The sequence below is a fragment of the Phoenix dactylifera genome, chromosome 2 (assembly GCF_051530095.1).
Source record: "Phoenix dactylifera cultivar Ajwa chromosome 2, Ajwa_hap1_PhDact_Kaust_v1.1, whole genome shotgun sequence".
In the NCBI taxonomy this organism is placed as follows: Eukaryota; Viridiplantae; Streptophyta; class Magnoliopsida; order Arecales; family Arecaceae; genus Phoenix; species Phoenix dactylifera.
In genome coordinates this window covers 42278487-42285894 of record NC_143191.1, presented here as the reverse complement: position 1 = coordinate 42285894, position 7408 = coordinate 42278487, and the positions used below count along the sequence as shown (strand labels likewise).

The 7408-nt window shown below is 31.6% G+C and overlaps 1 long non-coding RNA gene across 1 annotated transcript; it reads left to right on the top strand.

The window, feature by feature from the left end:
* Positions 1 to 5315: 5315 nt before the first annotated feature.
* Positions 5316 to 7408, top strand: LOC149768334 (uncharacterized). Its single transcript, XR_016399416.1, has 2 exons — positions 5316 to 6559; positions 6597 to 7408. It is a non-coding gene; the product is annotated as an uncharacterized LOC149768334 (long non-coding RNA).

The window sequence follows — 7408 nt, the reverse complement described above, 5'->3', positions numbered from 1 at the left end:
TCAATTTGCCAAGCAAACCATCAAATAAGATAACTTATTTTAAATATAAAAAGATTGGGCATAAAAACTTTATTTATGGTTCTAATTCGAATAAATCAAATGGTAAAGTTATTACGATTAAACAAATTTGGATTCCAAAAGGAACCATATGCACTAACCCTCAAGGACCCAAGCAAGCTTGGGTACCCAAAATGAAAAATATGAGGGTATAGATGTAGGTGTGCCAAGCTACCCATGGAACAAATGAAATTTTCATACAAATGGGTGCATTGACACATAATTAAAGATAAGTCTCATTTTATTCATTAAATTTAGTATAAGGTTTAACATTCTACTTCGTGTATTGAAATTATCTTTTTTATGAAATTACGATACTCTCTGCATCAAAGTTTTTAAATGCCTCATATGTTAAATTTTATCTCAACGAGTTTAGCATGAAACTTTCTAGTGCTTGCATCATGATAAGAAAACAATGAATGGATATATATATAACCTTCTTCTTCAAGTTTACAAAAATCTAAATTTCCTCTCTAGTATAAACACTTGATGCTGATTTCATACCTTCATGTTAAAACTTTATTGAGCATAATACTTATGAAATCTTATTTCATTATTTGTGAAGGTATGAGTATAATTTATCATAATATCACTCATTCCTTATGTGATTATTTGAAATATATTATGATTTACTCTATAGGTCGCATGTATGCATCATATGTTTCAATCATAAATGATTAATGTGTCGTGATCATAATGAAAATTCTACTAAAAAGTTTTATAACAATGATTTTTCTGTAATTCTCAAGACTATTCAAAAAATCTAAGATTAATAAATCTGATCTTTAAAGTGTCTCATTTAGTATAATCACTGTATCCTTGATTGAATGATTAATATCCTTACATAAAATTATCTCGAATTCTATTGATTAATGTTAACACGTCATGTTTAATCTGAGCATAAAAATATTCTAAAAGTATGAATATTAATTCCTTTGAACCATCTCCCATAAGTCAAATATAAAATCTTAATTAATCTAAAAGAAAATTGCCTATCTCTCTAAAACAAGATTATTTGTATTGAAAGCCGAATCATAACCAGAATTTTGATAGAAACAACTATTTAAAATAACTTGATTAAAACTTAACTGGTATATCTTATTGATAATTATTTTAAGCAAATAGAATCTAAGCTAAATTGCTTCTGAAAATAAAAAAAAATTGGTTTGACTTTGATAAATCTTCCTATTGCCTCACATGGGTGTCCTTGAACCATATTATTTAATAAAATTATCTCGTTAGTTCAAGTGACTTGTGCTTGCTTATATTTAGACAATCTCTTGAGTAAAGTGACTTAATATTCAATTATTGTCATATCTTATGTTGAGTCATCTAGCTAAAGAAATATATTGTATGAATGTTTTGTATCTTGAAGAAACTAATGACTTTCCTTCAAGAAAGAAAAAGAGTTTATTAATGATACAGGATTTATGAGCAAGAAATTTCAACTTGAAGGACACCTTGATGAAAGATACAATAAACATTCCTTTGCAAACAAAAAAAGGAGAGAGATTTTCTTCAGCCAAGGGTGTAAAGAATCTAAAAGGTATTTGGCTTGAAGAATGCTAAATACACTGGTAATCTAAACTCTTCTCTTGTGAGTTAGTTGAGCAAAATCAATAATCTGAAATTATATGGTAGCATGATTAAACCTTTAATTGCTGATCATCTTGATATCATGCTTCATTCTCATGCTAGTGATGATTGTTTCATGGTGTGATTAAATTGAAGTTTACTTTTTCCTATATAATGCATAACCATGAAATACACAAGTTTATGCCTCAAATCTCTAATTCAAAATAACTTGTGATAAGCTATGAATCATTGGGCATAATGAAAATGTTGTTTGCATGATATATATTTATATGCAGCATATTAGATTAATTCTTTATTCTGCTCTTTCATGTAACTACTTGAAAATAACAAAAAGAGAGAGAGATAAAGAAAAAGAAAATGAACATTGCTCAGAAGAAGTAAAAGCTAAGTAAATACTCCAATCTTAAGTAAAAGCAGCACAAGCATAATATATTCAGCATATTTGTGAGACTTATGTGAACATTCTTTTGGAAGGGATAAAATCCGTAATTAATTATATTTAAATAGGGAGAGTTTGGAGTGAATATCTTGTTGCTAAAGAGAATAGTTTAACATTTCTACATTGCTCATTATAGGGATGGTGCCAATGGAGAGGCTAGTGGTAGTACCCGGCACTATTTGACCCAACTATTCGGTGCAGGGCATATTAGGGACGGCACAAGAGGGAGGCTAGTGGTAGTACCTCGTGCCCCTTCCAACTCCACCGGATAGGGAGCAAATAGAATATAGAGCATAGAAAAGTAAAACCGAAAAATAAATGAAGATAATCAAAATGTTCATTGAATGGTTAAAGAAAGAAATTAAAAATTTGGGGAATGAATGATAAATAAATAAAAATATATAAGAAGGTTGTGAAAAATCAAATGAAGTTTGAATCACTTGAAAACACACCTTAAGGATAAAATCAGTGCTAAATTGTATTTAAATAAAGAAAATTTTATTTGAAAAGAATTGATTTTGATCCATGACATGCTTGTTATGTTTTGCATATTTTGAATTATGTGTTTTCAATATTCAAATAGCAAAGATCTTTCCTAGATATAACTTGTAATGCTTTATGCCTATAAATTTTGATTGAAACATGTTATTACCAACAACAACATCATTTTGTTTTAATGAATATATTTTGGAAAAATAAAAAAAAATTTAATTTGAATTTGCAAATTAGGTAAAATGGATTGATTCTGACATATCTTTTATCTTGCCTAACACTAGTACATAATATCCTCCAATTTGTACCAAAATTCAATATGAATTACAAAGATTCTGGATGTGCTCTAATGTTCTTGAAATATGTGTCTTCAATCTTAATAATTTAAGATGAGCTACAATGTAGAAGATGCATATCTCAAATTATAATCCTGAAAGGCTCCTTGAAAATTTTTATGAAATTCAGAATCTGATGTTGTATAAAAGCTTAAACTTAATTTAAAAATGCCTCTATCATTGTATTTTTGTAACCTTCATTATATGCTTCAATGATTGCATCATTTTGGGGAATAACTCAATATGAATTTCTAGATAAAATTACAGCTTAAGAAAAATAGAATAATTCTGATGCCTTGATTGCTTGCCCTGATACGCATCTGAAACATATCATTTCTTATCTTCAAAGTGTACTAATATTGGTCTGAATGATGTGTCTTTTGATGATCTTGATTGCAAACAAATATTTTTTAATATATGATTTTATTTTGATATTGAAAAGATTTATTGTGCTTCATATATACATTGCTGAAAAACCTTGATTAAGAAATTGAGTTCTATAAATACATATACTTCAATGGTCATCTATATATTTTTTTTTCCTCTCCTACATTGTTAAAGACTTTCATCAAAATATATATGTATATATATTATTAAAAGAGTGAATGATCTCAAGTCTAGAAATATTTCAGCTCACTCAAATGATTCTTAAAAGAAAGAAAATGTAAATGCTCTTGAAAGAATTTGAGCTTCAAATGAATCATTTTCTGATTAATATTTCAGTACATTTTCTCAAAGATTAAGAGGAAGCATAACTTGTTCTTAAAAGATTAAAAGAGTGATTGCTATAAATTTTGAATAACTCTAGATCACTCTACATTCTTGATATCATAAAGTTTCAGTTTTATTCACGTTTATCATTAAAATCTGAAATTCAACAAAAGAAAAAAAAGTTTAAAAGAAAATGCATCTTTTGAGGGGGAGCTTTAAATACTCAATCTCTTTATTGAAAATTATCTTCAAACTCTAAACTCTCAAATGGAATGATTAATTAAGGGAGAGAAAGAAAATTTCAGAGGGAGAGATCATATAGAACTTAATCGTATAAATTCGCATCTAAAGATGAGACAAAGAATACTAAATGTAAAGTGGTATTAAACTATGTGCTTTATTGAATATCTTTTGAAAGTTGGATTTCCATCTGTATTCATCGGTAAATCATTTATTTCTGAAAATTAATTGACAAGGATTCCGTCTGTCTTAGTATCGAAAATTTATCTTGAATCTACTTATGAGTTCTTATTGGCTTGCACCTTAGTGTTTCAATCCTAAGCCAATTCATTTTAATTGATTTTGATGTTATGATCTTTAAAGGAGTAAAAGAAAGTCTTTAAGAGAGCCTTAAAAGAACTTTCAAAGCCCTAAATTTAATATATCCTACATTGCATAAATTCATGTTTTGGTATCTATGCCCCAATACTTTTATATCATGAAAGAACTTTGAAGTCATTAAGAATTAAGGATTCAACATAATCTTATATTTTTCGAGTATATAAGTTTTGATCTTTATCTGCTCTTATATTATACTCTGAAAATTAATTAGATTGCTCTCATTTTGCTATATACTTAATATATTTAAAAAAAAAATGTTGGATTTTCATCCGTGCCTTTCTTTGAATATTATTCTTGATACTTCTTGAAATAACATGAAAAAGATTCCATCTACACTTGATTTCAAAACTATCTTTGGAATCTACATTTAGAGATCACTTCTGGCTTACATTCTAAATATCTCATTCCTAAAGCCAACCACATAGAAATAAGATATCATTTTATTAGGGATCATGTGCAAAATGGAAACATATGAACATATATGCACTGAAAAACAATTAGCCGACATATTCACAAAACCCTTGAGTGAAGATAAATTCTGCACGCTAAGGAGGAAATTAGGCATATGTGATCCGTCTTATTGAAGAGATATAAAAGGAAGCAAGCAATCTCATGATACATTCCTCTCATTTCTAAAAAACCTATGAAACATGAGTCAAACTTGTAATCTATAGATTCCTTACTCATGTATCATTGTCCCATAAAGAGTTTATAAGGATTGGAAGCAAGGAAAACATTTTAGAAGCAAAACGGAAGAGAAAAGAAAAATTCTGCACTTGGGTCAACCCAACCCAGAATAGGGTCGACCCAACGTTGAGTCGACCCAAGAAATTTCTTGAGTCGACCCAACGTCGGGACCCCACTGTTAAAAGGGGGACCCGTGAGCTATCTAGGGCACTGTTTACCCTTTGTCCTCTTCCGAAAACCCTATTTCCCACTCTCAATTAGAGTCTCCCTAGGCTGATCTTAGCATCTATATTTAGAGCCTAGGCTAGAAATCTAGTTCTCGTAGGTATCTTGCCTTTTCTCATATGTATCTTGCTTTTTTCCTTATGAATCTTGTCTTTCCCTTATATCTTTAAATCTTGATTGTGGAACATTGTACTTTTCATCATTTTGAGCATTAATATATGAAAATGTTCCTATTTTGATCAATGAAGTCTGAAGTTTGTTCTTTATTGCATCTTTTCCCATATATATGTTTTTTGATGATAACAAAAAGGGGGAGAAGAGAAGGAAAGAGTATATAAAGGAGAAGAGAAGGAAAGAGTATATAAAAGAGAAGAGAAGGAAAGAGTATATAAAAGAGAAGAGAAGGAAAGAGTATATAAAGGGAGAAGAAAGAGTATTACTTTTGTGAGAAAGAGTGAGTAAAGAAGTTATGAAAAGAAAAGAGAAATAAATGGGCAAACAAATTGAAAATCATATAAGAAAGCTTACATATCTAAGGGGGAGCAATTTGTAACAATGAAAATCATCAAATCAAAAATTTCTATCATAATTCAGAATTTGGCACATATAAATTCAGAATTTGGCACGCTCCTTTCTCACCCCGATACATAAGCTGAAACTCTTATTTTATCTCAAATTTTTGAAGTTTCATTGCTAATGAATTATAAATGAAAGGGGGAGCCATTCAAAAAATCAAATTGGCAAATTTTGAATGATATAGGAGGAGATTTCACTTATATATATGAAAAGCTGAAATTCTGAAATTCAATCCCTTTTATAAACTGATTTTAAAGACAAGTATCAATAGGCTTATACTCTTTATTTTGTAATCATCAAAAAGGGGGAGATTGAGGATGATAGTGTTATTTTGATGATTAACAAGCAATTCTCTAGAGTATGCTATAAGTTAAAATTGATACTTCATTTATAAGTTCATTGCTCTCAGTACATTTGCTTAATTGGAAATATATATATGGTCTTGTTCATTTGGATGAAACTAACCTTGAGAATGCAGCAAAGTGTGGATTGAGTCGACCCAAAGGATGATTAGGTCGCCCCCGGCACATCAAGAAATCATTTGGCACACTTCTGCAAAAATGGCACAGATGAACAGTGAGTTGGGTCGACCCAAGGAAAACATGAGTCGACCCAAACATCAAGATCCTCAAACAACTCAGAAAATGGTTCTCTGGATTTACTGAGAGGGTCGACCCAAGAAGAAGTTGAGTCGACCCAAGTAAGCCTTGAGTCGACCCAAAGAAAGGTTGAGTCGACCCAAATGAAGAAAGGCTGAAATTCAAGATTCTGAATTTTCTGAAAGTTGGGTCGACCCAAGAAAAGTTTGAGCTGACCCAAGGTTGGGTCGACCCAAGAAAAGTTTGAGCTGACCCAAGGTTGAGTCGACCCAAGAAAAGTTTGAGCTGACCCAAGGTTGAGTCGACCCAAAGAAAGGTTGGGTCGACCCAAGGGAAGGAAGGCTGAATTTCAAGTTTCTGTGTTTTCTGAGAGGGTCGACCCAAGGAATGTTTGAGTCGACCCAAGTGAAGGTTGGGTCGACCCAAGGACAGGTTGAGCCGACCCAAACACGGGCTGAACATAACGGCTAGTTGTGCAGAAATGCTTTTTGGACTTCCAACGGCTATAAACGGCTAGTTTCTTCAATCCAACGGTCAGAAAGGACTATTTGGAGGTTGGAGAAGTATTTAAGAAGGAGTATTCATTAGAGGAAGCAAGCTTTTGGGGAAAATACATCAAGTGCATTCAAGAGAGAACCCTAGCAAGACAAGCTTCATCAAGAGCTTCATTCAAGAATCAAAGAAAGGGATTGAGCAGATTCAAAGAGGCATTAAGAGCTCCTTCCCCCATTGAAGAGTGAAGCTTCCTTGACCAAGAAGAGCAAAGCGACTTCAAAGCGATAATTTCTTTCTAACTCTTCTTGTTGTTCATATTGCTTTATATGCTCATCTAGGAGTTTAAATCTTTTCTTTTCATTTGTATAAACACTTTGTAAAGGTTCGTTGGTAAGCCCGCAAAACCAACAAAGGTTCGTTGGTAAGCCCGCAAAACCAACAAAGGTTTTTGGTGAACCCGGAAAACCAAAGTTGTATAGGTTCGTTGGTGAGCCCGCAAAACCAACAAGGTTCTTGGTGAGCCCGGAAAACCAAGTGTATAGGTTCGTTGGTGAGCCCGTAAAACCAACAAGGTT